The 14,298-nt window shown below is 46.2% G+C and overlaps 1 protein-coding gene across 2 annotated transcripts in view; it reads left to right on the top strand.

The window, feature by feature from the left end:
* DISP1 (dispatched RND transporter family member 1) overlaps window positions 1-14,298 on the top strand; it is a 659,288-nt gene that overhangs the window by 191,008 nt on the left and 453,982 nt on the right. For both annotated transcript variants that reach the window (XM_078649828.1, XM_078649829.1), the window contains one exon: window positions 1,331-1,421. The gene's annotated coding sequence lies outside the window, so the exon portion shown is untranslated. The remainder of the gene's footprint in view (window positions 1-1,330; window positions 1,422-14,298) is intronic.

The following is a 14,298-nucleotide window of genomic DNA, read 5'->3' on the forward strand; positions in this document are numbered from 1 at the left end:
GTAATGCTGTGTCTCTGCCTCTGTAGCTGAAAGATACACTGATAGTCCCCAAAAAATCCACTTTGTTCGAAGTAGACTTGGAATTGCTCGGTAGCATCTCTTTCAATACTTGTAAGCTTGAAATGAATGTTGCTTATTGATTCATAGTTAACAAGCTGGGTAAGAAGGCAAGAACATTCTTTGAGCAATGGCATAATCCAGGATTTCTTAGTAGATCTGGAATGCTGGCCTCAAAAGGTGCTCCTGCCCATCGTTTGACACACAAGACCAAGGAGTCCAACAGACCCCTAAAAACTGAGTTAGGACGTATGTTTTTATTTAAGAGCTGTACTAGGCATTTCCTCTAAGGAATCCTTTACAAAGTTAGACTTCGCTTTGGTATTGCAAGCCAATCTTACCTTAGATCAGGGATACTCAAAGTACGGCCCTCCTGACCTTGAACTGCGGCCCCCTGGTGAACAGCAGCACTGGGCTGCTGTATACTTGACAGAGCAGGAGGATTCAAAAAGCTGTGAAACAAACAGGCATACTTTATTTACACGTTAACCAAAGTAATGGTAGAGAAGATAAGGTGTCCTAGACCACTTATCTTTAGGAACACCTAAACATGCAAAAACATGATACACTTTTTTGAAGTTTGCAAAGAGTTTATTTTATTAACTTGCATGCGGTTTTACCCTAGTAGATCAGTTTATATCAATGCATTGATAGGCATTTATTAGCAGTGATAGTTTTCAAACATGATCTTGGAAACATTCCATCCGCCCCATTCTGAAAACAATCGTCCAATTCAACATTGGGCCCATCGAAAATCTAAATCTGCCTTTCTGCTAACCTGTGGTATTTGGGCAATCTCTGTCCCTAATAACAAAATGAAAATATTTTGGAATGACCTTGACAAATGAAATGTCTTTTGGTCAAGCAATAAATACAGTTCTCAAAACTCTAATTTACAGAGATGCCTTAAACTTGCCTCTTGGCTCCCAGGCATAGCCTAGTTAAAGACTGAACTGAGATCCTCCTAGTTCTTTACTTCTGCCATTCACGTCATCATCTTTAATGATCACGTATTTCTATTGTGTTTTTTTCTGTCCCCAGAGAACCTCCTTCTGCTACCTCGCCTCCTTTCATAGGGTTGTGAAGTGGCCATTAGGTGGCATGCACGCGCTTTATAAAACTCATAAATATACCATTTCATGTCAGAGCACGGAAAAGTACTTACATTTCCTACACAATCCAAAACATTACAATGTTTATGCTTTGCTGAAGTAACGTGAAGAGGGTTAAGAGATGTTACATTTTTATTCTTGTTTGTTTCTTACTCCAACAGATTTCCATTCCCCGAATAAAGTGGAATGCCCTCACAGTGTTCATGTGGCAAACGGAGCTCTAATTTTGTATTGAAAGAAAATAATTTGGAGGTAAGTGGTCTGTCTTTTTTTCTCCAAAAATGTACATAATCCGATTGAAATCTGAAACTACATGACCTTACTTACTCAATGTGTCCTCTTTTGAATATTTATTTTTACATCGATATCTGAATGATGCAAATATATTCTCCATATTGCATGCTGCTGCCACATAGTCTGTATTGATTCTGTGGTATGAAAAATGGCATCAGTGACGTCCCGTGAAGTAACAAACACAGTAAACATCAAATTGAGAAGAACATATAAGACAGCCGGAAGTTGGTGCTGTATGGCTGATTTTGTTATTTTGCATTTGTAGAGCCTCTCCTACCATTGTTATAGCATAGTAACACATTCTCTGCCTGGGTGCCCTTTCATGCAGTTTTTGAGAGGCCATCCATTGATGTCGAGGAACCATCGTTTGATGGCGTATGTTTTGCGGTTTAGTGTATTGAGCCAAGAGTTTTTTCTTTTAAGTTCTGAAATGGTTTGTGTGAGCAAGTGGGAAAGTAAAGATCCTTGTGGTGTTTTATGAGCATTGGTGGGGTGTGCTGAAGGACGTTTGTAGGGTTTTTCTCTTGGTTTTTGCATTGATTGGCCAATTTTAGGCCTGAGCCTGGTGTTTTCTATATATGCACGTCAATCCACGTCTCCTGAGTCAATGTTGTTGATATGACGATAGGATGCTACTTTTAACTTCACGTTTCTAGAGAACATGCTGGTATTTGCTTTACAGTACTATTCATTTTGCTGTATTTAGGCATAGAGCTAAGATGTTCTGTCTGAGTTCTGCCCATTTTTAGGTAAGATTTGAATAATAGTTTGCGGTGGTTGTGTATCTGATAAAGCTCAAATAAGTTATGAGGAACATGTGGTGAAGCATCTCAATGTACTGAGTGATATTTTGTGTGGTGAGTATGCATTGTGTTGTATTTACATCCAGAAATAGTTATGATATTTCTTATGATCTACAAATATGACGTTTAACCCACATTAACTTTTTCTTTGTTCCGGTATTGTGTTTGCCGCATGGAAGTAATCAAACAAGATGTAACTTAATCACATTGGAGTCCTTTATTTCTCTGTCCATAAGTTAAGGATAGGCTAGGCTAGTTGACAGGAGCTGTGTGTAGTTGCTTGATAGTATGCCCATCTTCAGGCGCAGTGGGCAAGTATTTGCACGAAAATCCAGTATTCATTGTCGACATGGTCCTTCAATTCTGTTAAAGTGTAGTTAAATCCACAGGAAATTCCTGCTGGTAAGAGTAGTCACAGCAAAATATAAATGTCATTGGTTCAAAGTATCAATCAATGAAGGATCTAAAAATGATCCACAGCTAAGCAAAGTTGTTTTGGAAAGCAAACAAAAGTATATTAAGAGCCAAACCAGTTGAATGGACTGCCACTAAAGCCTTATATTAAGAGTGAGACGAGACGACAGAGGGGGCTATGATACCTCATGTGCCAGTACATATTTTGGTAGTCTCGTTGCTCTGATTCTTAGGTGCCTGTGGCCAGAACCCAAGAAATGACTTCGAAGCTAGTTTCGCCTTTACTGCAGTATTATGCTGTTGCTTCTCAGTGATTAACTTTTTTTGTTCTATACCCTTGGCCTTAGAACAGAAGGGCTCGGCTTTGTGAGGATTGTGTGCCATGCGGACCCTCTCAGCTATTGCCCATTCTGTCATGTCTTTCAGCCATCGGCCTAGCATTGGGGGCGACAGATTTTGCCATGCGATGGCAATGCGTCTCTTTGCAAGTATTAGGCCTAAATTCACAAATGTCCTACTCAATTTTCTATTTTTCGGTGTTGGTAGAAGACCCAATATTACTTCTTTGGGAACCTCCCAACCTGTGACAATTCTTATTCTTTGCAGAACGTCCACCCAAAACGCCTCCACCGACGGGCATGTCCATACCACATGTACGAAGTCAGCCCCCGGTGCTTGGCATCTGGGACATGCATTGGAGCGCTTTTATTGTATTAATTTAAAGCGGGCATTGGAACTACCTCGTTTTACCCCTTTATGGATCTTACACCTGTCCTTTTCTGACACGGGTTCACCTATCGTTTCTTCCCATCTCGCCTGAAGTGGTAGTGGTTTCCGCAGCAGGTTGTCACGGATCGCTTTGTAGATCAAAATCAGCATCTGTTATGACATTAATTGCACTGTGAATGGGATCCTAGTGCCATTGAAGTTAAAATTATGTAGTTCTGTAACGTCATGAACCTCCTTTGAGGGTTGTGCCAGCGATCGACACTGAAGAATCACACTCAGATTTTCTTTGTTGGCCTTCTCTAGGGTCATATGCTGTGGCATGCAGGCACCTCCTCAGAAGGTTACATGAGAAGAATGGGTGTTTAGTGTAGTTCTGAGTTTGCAACTTTTCTGAAATTATCCTTTGTGTGCATTGCAGTCACTTGTGCGTTAAGGACAGTCCTCACCAAGCAAGAGGCAGACTCCACGGTGGTTGCACTCATTCCCCTCTGATCCCTTGAGACAAACAGTGTGCTCCCTTCATGCTACCTATTTTGAGATGCGCCCCATTCATAGTGCTTGCAAAGTCTCACGATTTTTGCTGGAATATCCGCTGAGTTCATTGCACGTGCCATGACAAGGTTATCCGGCAGTTCACTGGTTCCTGCAACAGTTTTACAGATTGTGTGTTGTGGCCTGCACCAGTGCAGCAGGAGACATCTTATGCGCTTATCATCCTTGATACCCAGTAATATGAATGCAAAAAGGCCTATTCTTCTGGGCTCCTTGTGGATCCAAACGCCATCCAAGGAAGGTGACAAGAACAACCCTATGACATATAACAATTGAAGGAACTTGGGATGCCCCATGCCTACTGCTGATGCTTACTGATATATGATCCATTTTGGGACTGAGAGCTCCTACAAATCCATCAGTCAACTAAATCTTTCACAAACACAGCCTTGGCTCTTGTGGAAATGACACTCACTGTGTGCCAGTAAAACTGATGTGCTCATGAGTACTGACACCTCCTCGATGTGAATATATAATCTAGGACAAAGGTAATGCTGACGATGACCTTCAATAGCCAACTCGTCCCTTGATAGAAACTGGTTGCAGAGGCAAACTGTTTGAGTGTCTGCTTTGTTGCTCAATAAGAATTAATCTACCCAAGCCCCATCCCTCAGATTGCAACACTTTCTCCTCCCGAGTACGTGCTCCAGAAAATTAGTGTGGGCCCAACCTGGTTGTCCCTCACTGCAGTACTACAGGGGTCTTCCTGTGCAGCCCGATAGCAGATAGCATATCAATTTCTCAATGCGTGAAACAGCGGATAACACTTGGAGCCATGGAGAGATGCGTCTGTCCTGGCTGTATGTGGCTCTGCCCCTCTGCAGCGCTGGGTTTTCAGGCAGTAACACAAAGCATTCTGAGACTTTTAATCCATACTTAAAATGGTTAGTGATGTCGCGGCTAGAGCCTCCAACCCTGGAACATGGGGATGCAGGTCTGAAACCTGGCCTTGATTCAAGTTCCTGTGACTCCGGGCATATCGCTTTATCTTTCTGTGCCTAAAAAAGGGAAAAACTGTGTAATGTAGTCTGGTTCTGTTGTAAAGTGTACTCATGCTTGCACTATCAAAAAATACAAAAAACAAAATTGTCGTATGATATGGTGACATGGATATCAGCAGGTTGCTACTGGAAGAACTTTCATAAAAACGAAATTAACCATACTCTATCGTGTGTTAAGAGGTAGAAGGTAGGGTAAACATAGTTTACTATGTCTGTAAAGTCTGGGTGTTGATTAGGGTCCCATGTCATTAGTCTGGTTGAAGGTCTTCAAGTGCTGCCGAGACTTCTGATGTTGATTTGGAAGCTTAGTTATTATATTGCATTCATATTTTGAGGTCATTTTGAAGTTGTGTTGGGTGGAGCTCTCCAGTTTAGGTCGAATGCCTGTGCTTATTCTCTTGATAGGTTGTGCTGGTCGGTACTTGTCCATAGCCTTTGAGCGTGCTAATGTTGGTAAAAGGATTATCATTGGGTATTCTATCCTAGGGTCAGTGGTTAAAGTAATAATATAGGGAACAGCAATGTTTTCACCTTGCTTCTGCTCGTTAATTGCTCCTGGATGCGCCAATTCTTGCTGGACAATTAGTTCTTGTGGCTTGTACAAGAAAGGCATAGCCTTCAAATTAATTTGTAAGGTGGTATGAGAATCTGTGGTTTTAGCCTGCAGCGCAGTATTTGGTTTTGTTTGTATTTGTTAAATTTAATTTGTAGATATAGTTTTCTTTTACTTGGGAGGCTCTGTGGACAATGCAGGGGGCTTTGAGCACTGGACGTCTAGCTACAGGTAGCCAGTGAAGTGTTTGCAGGACTAGTGTTGTGTTCTTTGAAGTAAAAGTGGAGGAGTCTTGTTGCAACGTTTTGATTTCATTGAATTTTGCATATTGTGAAGGGCAGCATGGGTGCCAAGGTATAAGGTATTGCCACAGTTGAACTTGGAGGTCACAAGTGCGAAAAAAGCAGTAGTTTTGGGTATCTGAGTTCATTGAAGATGTGTCATAATGTGTTAATTGTGTGGAAGGTGCTTCTTGAGATCTCATTGAAATGTGGCACTAGGGCCAAATCTAAGCCCATGTTTTGTCCTAGGTTTCTAACTTCTCTTGAAATAGCTTGCAAGGCATATGGAAGAGGCTGTTTGTATTACATGCCCCCCGTCCTACAATCCCAAAACAACATAAAATATGTGCAATCCTCGGTCGCGCAGCGGGCGAGCGCAGCGGGCGCGACGTTTGCGCGCCGAAGGAGCGCCAAAGGAGGGCCCGTCTGTGCCCGTCCGTGCCTCGGACGGGCCTAGGGCCAGCCACTCTGCTCGGCGACCCTTGGAGATGGCCATATCAGAGATACGCTGGTACTCACGCCACGACCTTTTGAGACTTGCTCTCCCCGCCAGTAGTGTGCCTTGTACACGTGCGGATTTGAACTGTGATATGTTCAAATGCCCCACCTGTGGTTTTCTCCCCCAACCCTCCCCCCTCCCCGATCAGTCATTAACGCCTCTGTTACTAACATTCGGGCGGGACTGATTAACGCTAGATCTGCGGTAAGACATGCCGCTGAGATCTTTGAACTACTGATGGATGGCCAGCTGGAGGTACTGTTCCTTACGGAGACATGGATGACCAGCACCTCCGCACCTAGCGTAGAACTTGCTGTCCCCAGAGGGTTTAAGATCGTTAGGGTGGATCGACCCCAGGGCAGAGGGGGGTGGACTAGCAGCTGTTTTTAAAGAAGAGTGGAGCTTTGCTTCTGAGCCTCCGATTGCGGATGTAGAGGGTGAGGTTCTCCACTTTTCTATCAAAACTTCTCCCCATTTTACCTTAGGAGGTTCTTTGATTTATAGACCCCCGGGTCCGGCTACCCACTTTCTGGAATCCTTAGAAGAATATTTAGTCCCGCGGGCCCTAGGTTTTCCTAAGTTTTTATTGGTCGGCGACCTAAATATTCACATGGATGTTCCTGACTCCCCTGAAGCCCACAGGCTTGGAGAAATTTTTGAGCTTGCTCAGCTCAAGCAATGGGTGACTGCTCCGACGCATACGGGTGGCCACCTGCTTGATCTGGTATGCTCCAATTTCCCCATCCAGTCCGTGGCGGTTGAAAAAACAACCTGGTCTGACCATGATCTGGTCAGATTCAAGTGGGAGATTGCGGAGCTTAGACCCCCGCCATCTATCTGTCACTCCCAAAAAATCAATTTGCCTGCGTTTAGACAGGCTCTGGCTAAAACTCGCCCAAAATCTAAGACGCTTCTGGTCGATGCGGTCGGCGAATTTAATGAGTGGGTACAGCAGGCGGCTTCCGCCGCCACTAAGCAGACCACGTTGGCCAGATCCAGACGCTCCCCGTCCCAACCTTGGTTTTCCCCAGAATTGAGGGAACTGAAACTGGGGTGTAAAAAGCTTGAACGAGCGTGGAGATGTGCTTACAGCCCCGAGGCTAAATCCACTCTACGGCTTGCCCAAAAAGATTACTACGCAGCCATTAAGGTTGCTAAGGGGAACTACTATGCTGGGCGCATCGCCAAGGCAGATAACAATGGCAAAGAGATCTTTGCCATTGTTAAAAGCTTTGTGGCACCCGTCGCGGAGGCTGTTTCCCACCCGCCCTCGATGCAATGGTGCGAGGAGTTGTCCTCCTTTTTTATTACCAAAATAACGATGATCCAGCAAGACCTTTCAGCAGCTCTTCCTGCCGACTGCTCTGCAGCTGACCCTTGTCCCTCCCTATGCCCTAGTTCCGGACAGCAGTTTACGAACTTTGTGCGGATTGCAGAGGACGTTACTCTCCCTCTACTCCAGTCCTTGAAATCTGGCTCTCCAGCCGATCCGTGTCCAGCCCGGGTGCTTTCGGAAGTGGCAGAAATGGTCTGCTCTGAGATCACGCAGATAGTGAACCTCTCACTGGCTACGGGCGAGGTTCCTCTTGTTTGGAAACAGGCCAAGCTTCTGCCACTTCTGAAAAAAACAGGACTGGACTGGACGGCCCCAGGGAATTACCGACCCATCTCCCTCCTACCGGCACTCACGAAAATCTGTGAGAAGGTGGCATTTCAACAATTAGAGAGCTTTCTTGAAACTTCCAACGCCCTCCACCCTGCTCAATCGGGCTTTAGGGCTGCATACAGCACCGAGACGGCCCTGTTGGAGATGAGCGAGTCCATTCGGGACTGTTTAGACGGAGGTGGCAGAGCGGTCCTAATCCTATTGGACCTCTCTGCCGCGTTCGATACCGTCCCTCATGAGCTTCTCCTTGGCCGGCTGGCCGACATAGGCATTTGGGGGGTTGTGCTAGACTGGCTGTCCTCCTTCCTTTCTGATAGGACTCAGCAGGTCTGGTTGCCTCCCCATGCCTCTGAGCCCAAACCTCTGCTTACAGGTGTCCCGCAGGGATCCACTCTTAGCCCCTTACTGTTCAATGTCTACATCACCCCCCTGGTTTATCTAGCGGAACAGTTCGGGGCTAAGATCATAGGGTATGCAGATGATACCCAACTGCTGTTCACCTGGCCAGATGATAATCTGGACACATCTATAGTCCATCTATGTTTGTCCTCTGTATTTCGCTGGCTAACGAAGGCCCAGTTGAAGTGCAACGAGGACAAATCCGAAGTGCTTTTTTAGGGCGAGGCCTCCGCCCACGTAAGTGGGAGGAGTTTCGAGATCCTAATGTTAAAGAAGAGAAAAAAAAAGTATCTCCTAGGGCTTTGGCGAGACAAATTCCACACATTCTTTAGTGTGTTCTGTCATCTGGCCAGTGATTCGTCTTCGTTGTGTTGTCGTTTTAATAGGCTTGAAGTGATAGGGTAAATGTAGTTTTGTTCCGCCATCTTGGGCATTTTTCGTTCGTGCTCGCGCAAAGAAGTACATTAATTATAATTAGGAGCTGTCAGGGTGCCTCCGTAAGTGAATCCAGATGGCCGGGCGCGTTCACCATTCAGCAGCGCTCAGCGCGCAGCTGCTGCATGCCAGGCCGGGAATCCGGAGTACATTCAAGCCTTTAGTAAGCTTTCCATCCAATATCCAACTGCAGTGCGCCGTATTAGATGGTAAGACTCGGTTACTACTCAAGACAACTGAGCTTTATTTGAAGTAGCCACTGGACTTTAACTGTGAAACTTCTACCATTGGCTACAGGGGCTTCGTTTCCCACAGGGTAAGATAAAATATCCTGGCTAATAATTTTTGAGTGTGGACCGTTCGGTGTTGCGTCTTTTAATACACCCTTTAAACTCCCATGCTGTCTCCCTGCCTCCATGACGCCCCCTCTAGCATCTTTTGGTAGAGCCCAGTCAGCTCCCATGTGCCAGTCACTCAGATCAGCAGGTTCCTCATATTAGGATGATTAATGACTGTTAATGCTGCGATTTCTTCCTGGCAGGGGAGGGACACGGGCGGTGGGCAGGCAAAAGCCCCCATCTTTGGGGTTTGGTAAGGAGGAGGTTCCCCGCCCCCTCCTGGAGCCGCTCAGACTCAGCAGCAGCTTACTCCAGGAGTGTCCCTTTCATGTCGCTGCTGCTGGAGCCTGCAAACAGCCATCCACCAGAGCCCCCTCCCTCCGCCTGCGCTCCCTCCCTCCAGCTACAGAGACGCATACCGCAAGGCACAGCAATACTGTGTTCAGAAATGCACACTCTCAGGGGCTAGGTTCTCACCCTCTGACGAGAGTGATTGTAGCGGGGTGGGGGCATTATTATTTTGGGGCAGTGCTATAATTGGTAAAAAAGAGACAGAGATGCCAAATTCACTCAGTACCTATCCCTTATACACCTAAACACTTGTATTATCAGACTTTGTTACGTGTTCCACAACCTACGTTTGTTAATTTAATTAATTTTATTCTCTCTAAACCATTCACGTCCATGGTATACTAACTCAGGGGGATTTGCGGGGCAAGGAACAAGGCAAGACAACTCAGCAAGTTAAGCGCTTTTTGGTGACATTTAATGTGACATATACATAAAAAAGAATCTAATGTGACCTGTAGGTGACAACGTGGTAGAGACCTACTCAGCCGTTCAACGCTGTTTTTTAAAGTTCTTAAAAGGTACCACTGCAGTATGACGCGCTATGTACAAAAATAGCCATTGTGATTGTACACGTGCAATGAAAGCGAGGGCTCACAAAGGAACCCAGTAACCATATCAAGACTACATTTCTAGGGCCTCAGAATTGAGTGTTATTTTTCGTACCCAATAATTAACGAGATCTTGTGGTATACTATTTATCGAATGAAATACATAATGCCATTTGCGAGTTTCCCTATTGAAATGGGGAATAACACTCAGCTCGTGTCCCACATTTCAGCAAATTCCACATCCTACCCCCTACAAAGCATTTTTCACCCAGTAAATTTCAGCAGGTTTAAACCGATTGTCTGATTTTTCTGACACACTCATAATTCTGACACCCATTGCAAACCATCATTTATGTGGGTTTCAGAAGTTTCTGAGACATTTATATGTGCGGGCTTTGTGCCCATTACCATGCCTTACATGGTATGGGGACAAAAAGATGCCGGTAGGGGGGGCCCCGCTGGGATATACGGAACTTCCACCCGCCTTTCACAATTCCAATCCCAAACACAAGTGCACAAGTTCTTGCTGCTGAATTTTGAAAAGGCACGTGAAGTGGGAATCAGAGTGCAGAATCAGAGTGCAGTTTGAGAGTGCAGAATGCAGTTTGAGAGTTGAGAGTGCAGTTTGAGAGTGCAGTTTGAGAGTTGAGAGTGCAGATTGAGAGTGCAGAGTGCAGTTTGAGAGTGCAGTATGAGAGTGCAGTATGAGAGTTGAGAGTGCAGATTGAGAGTGCAGTTTGAGAGTGCAGATTGAGAGTGCATTTTGAGAGTGCAGAATCAGAGTGCAGAGTGCAGATTGCAGTTTGAGAGTGCAGTTTGAGAGTGCAGAGTGCAGTTTGAGAGTGGAGAGTGCAGATTGAGAGTGCATTTTTAGAGTGCAGTTTGAGAGTGCAGAGTGGCAGTGAGTGCAGACTGAGTGCAGAGTGACAGCGAGTGCAGACTGAGTGCAGAGTGACAGTGAGTGCAGAGTGACAGTGAGTGCAGAGTGACAGTGAGTGCAGAGTGACAGTGAGTACAGAGTGACAGTGAGTGACAGTGAGTGACAGTGAGTGCAGTGAGTGCAGAGAGTGCAGAGTGAGTGCAGAGAGTGCAGAGAGTGCAGAGTGAGTGCAGAGTGAGTGCAGAGTGAGTGCAGAGTGAGTGCAGAGTGAGTGCAGAGTGAGTGCAGAGTGAGTGCAGAGTGAGTGCAGAGTGAGTGCAGAGTGAGTGCAGAGTGAGTGCAGAGTGAGTGCAGAGTGAGTGCAGAGTGAGTGCAGAGTGGCAGTGAGTGCAGAGTGGCAGTGAGTGCAGAGTGGCAGTGAGTGCAGAGTGGCAGTGAGTGCAGAGTGCAGAGTGACTGTAGAGTGCAGAGTGACTGTAGAGTGCAGAGTGACTGGTGAGTGCAGAGTGACTGTAGAGTGCAGAGTGACTGTAGAGTGCAGAGTGACTGTAGAGTGCAGAGTGACTGTAGAGTGCAGAGTGACTGTAGAGTGCAGAGTGACTGTAGAGTGCAGAGTGACTAGTGAGTGCAGAGTGACAGTGAGTGCAGAGTGGCAGTGAGTGCAGAGTGGCAGTGAGTGCAGAGTGGCAGTGAGTGCAGAGTGGCAGTGAGTGCAGAGTGGCAGTGAGTGCAGAGTGACAGTGAGTGCAGAGTGACAGTGAGTGCAGAGTGACAGTGAGTGCAGAGTGACAGTGAGTGCAGAGTGACAGTGAGTGCAGAGTGACAGTGAGTGCAGAGTGACAGTGAGTGCAGAGTGACAGTGAGTGCAGAGTGACAGTGAGTGCAGAGTGACAGTGAGTGCAGAGTGACAGTGAGTGCAGAGTGACAGTGAGTGCAGAGTGACAGTGAGTGCAGAGTGACAGTGAGTGCAGAGTGACAGTGAGTGCAGAGTGACAGTGAGTGCAGAGTGACAGTGAGTGCAGAGTGACAGCAGAGTGAGAGTGACTGCAGAGTGAGAGTGACTGCAGAGTGAGAGTGAGTGCAGAGTGAGAGTGAGTGCAGAGTGAGAGTGAGTGCAGAGTGAGAGTGAGTGCAGAGTGAGAGTGAGTGCAGAGTGAGAGTGAGTGCAGAGTGAGAGTGAGTGCAGAGTGAGAGTGAGTGCAGAGTGAGAGTGAGTGCAGAGTGAGAGTGAGTGCAGAGTGAGAGTGAGTGCAGAGTGAGAGTGAGTGCAGAGTGAGAGTGAGTGCAGAGTGAGAGTGAGTGCAGAGTGAGAGTGAGTGCAGAGTGAGAGTGAGTGCAGAGTGAGAGTGAGTGCAGAGTGAGAGTGAGTGCAGAGTGAGAGTGAGTGCAGAGTGACAGGGAGTGCAGAGTGACTGCAGAGACAGTGTGTTAGGGTGCACATTGTGTGAGTGTGCAGAATGAGTGTGCAGGGTAAACAGTGTGTGACTATGCAGGGTGACATTGGTAGTGTGCGGGTGAGCAGTGTGTGAATGTGTAGGGGCAGTGTGTGAGTGTGCAGAAAACACCACACACACATACACCACACACACATAACGCACACACAAACCACACACCTCAGTCTCTCAACACCACACACTTGTCACCTCTCAACACAACACACTCACCACCACACTCACTCCCCAGGCTCACCCCCACACACTCACCACCACACACTCACCAGCACACAGAAAACAACACACACAACAACACACCCCCAGCCGTCAATGAATGCTTTCACCATGCACAAACACCATCAACCATCATCCATCTGTGCACGCTTTTACCAAGCACACACCCACCAGCCGTCAGTGCACCCTTCCACCAGGCACACACACCTCCAGCCGGCAGTGCACTTTTCCACCAAGCAATCGCAGTATGGTACACTTTACTTTTAAACATATTCATATAAAGCACAGCATGCCACCATTGGTAAAATTACAATTCAACCAACATACTTCCACTACACACCACATGCACACACTCCATAACACATGGCAAAAAGACATTGGCATTTACAATGCCATTAGCTCAAACTCAAATAAATCCGAGCCCGATTGCATTTCTAATGCTTGTTATGGTTCTTTTCCCCCCTCGTTCATGAGCACTCTTTGGCCTCCTGACATTCCCAGCCCGAAAGAGATGGGGAGACCTGCAAAAAATCTTGGCATTTGGTTCGCAGAGGACCTTAGATTCGAACACCACATAAAAAAACTTACTGGCACCTGTTTTGCCACTTTAAAAATGCTCCGCAAATTCTTTCCCCTGCTCCCAAGAGATGCCAGGGAATCTGTTGCTCGGGCACTCATACTGGCCAGGTTGGACTATGCAAATGCATTGTTCAGTGGCATTCCCTCTTATCTAGTAAAACGACTGCAGATTATCCAGAACGCGGCTGTCCGTCTACTATTCAACATCCCCAGATGGAAGAGCGTGCGCGCTGAGATGCGCACACTCCACTGGCTTCCTGTTGCACAGCGCATCTTGTTTAAATCTCTGGTACTGGCGTTTCGTGCTACCCACAATCAGGGTCCCCAGTATTTGAGAAAAAGATTTATCAGTTATGCCCCTGCACGCACCCTAAGATCCTCCACTTTGTTTAAATTGACCCTTCCCCGTTTTAAACGTGCCAGACTTGGCGGCCAGTCGATTTCTGTGGTTGTGGCTCGCGCCTGGAACGCTCTTCCTTTTCATCTGCGCTCCACACCTACAGTTGCTGCCTTCAAAAAACATCTGAAAACACATTTGTTTAATTGTGTAAACTAAGGTTCTTTCCTGTGCTCTGTTGTCTGCTTTTCTCTTTTTCCCGCGCCAGGATACTCTCCAGTAACGGAGCGCGCTATAAAATGGTTTATACTAATACTAATACTTTATACTAATACTATTGCCCGCAGGTCATGATCTCTGACTCTGAAGTGAAGAACATTTGGTAGTAAGTCTGCATTAAAGCATCTAAGGCACGGAAACGGTCCCCTATCTTGACTCTTAGAGGTCTTCTGGGCATCTATTTTTAGAATGTTTTGTATATCATCTGCACAGTTGTAAAATGTAAGGCTGAATAATCTGATCAAGCTTGGAAAGTGTTAGATAGATGTTCTGTAGGAGAGGAGAGATAACTGACCCTTGAGGGATGCCACAATGTTGAGCATGAGAGCCACATATGAAAGGTGGCATGAAAGACAATCTTTGTCTGACATTGGTTGAGGTCTGCTTGGCATGGCTGGGCTACCGGTGGGAAATCATTTTAACTTTGTCTGGATGTTTTTTGACTTTTTAAATTGTTCACACTAGCGTATTTGCACTACTTACTTGTTTACTTTGCTATTGTCAGCGCTTCCGGTCCGTCACGG

This window comes from Lissotriton helveticus, chromosome 6, assembly GCF_964261635.1.
Source record: "Lissotriton helveticus chromosome 6, aLisHel1.1, whole genome shotgun sequence".
Classification (NCBI taxonomy): domain Eukaryota; kingdom Metazoa; phylum Chordata; class Amphibia; order Caudata; family Salamandridae; genus Lissotriton; species Lissotriton helveticus.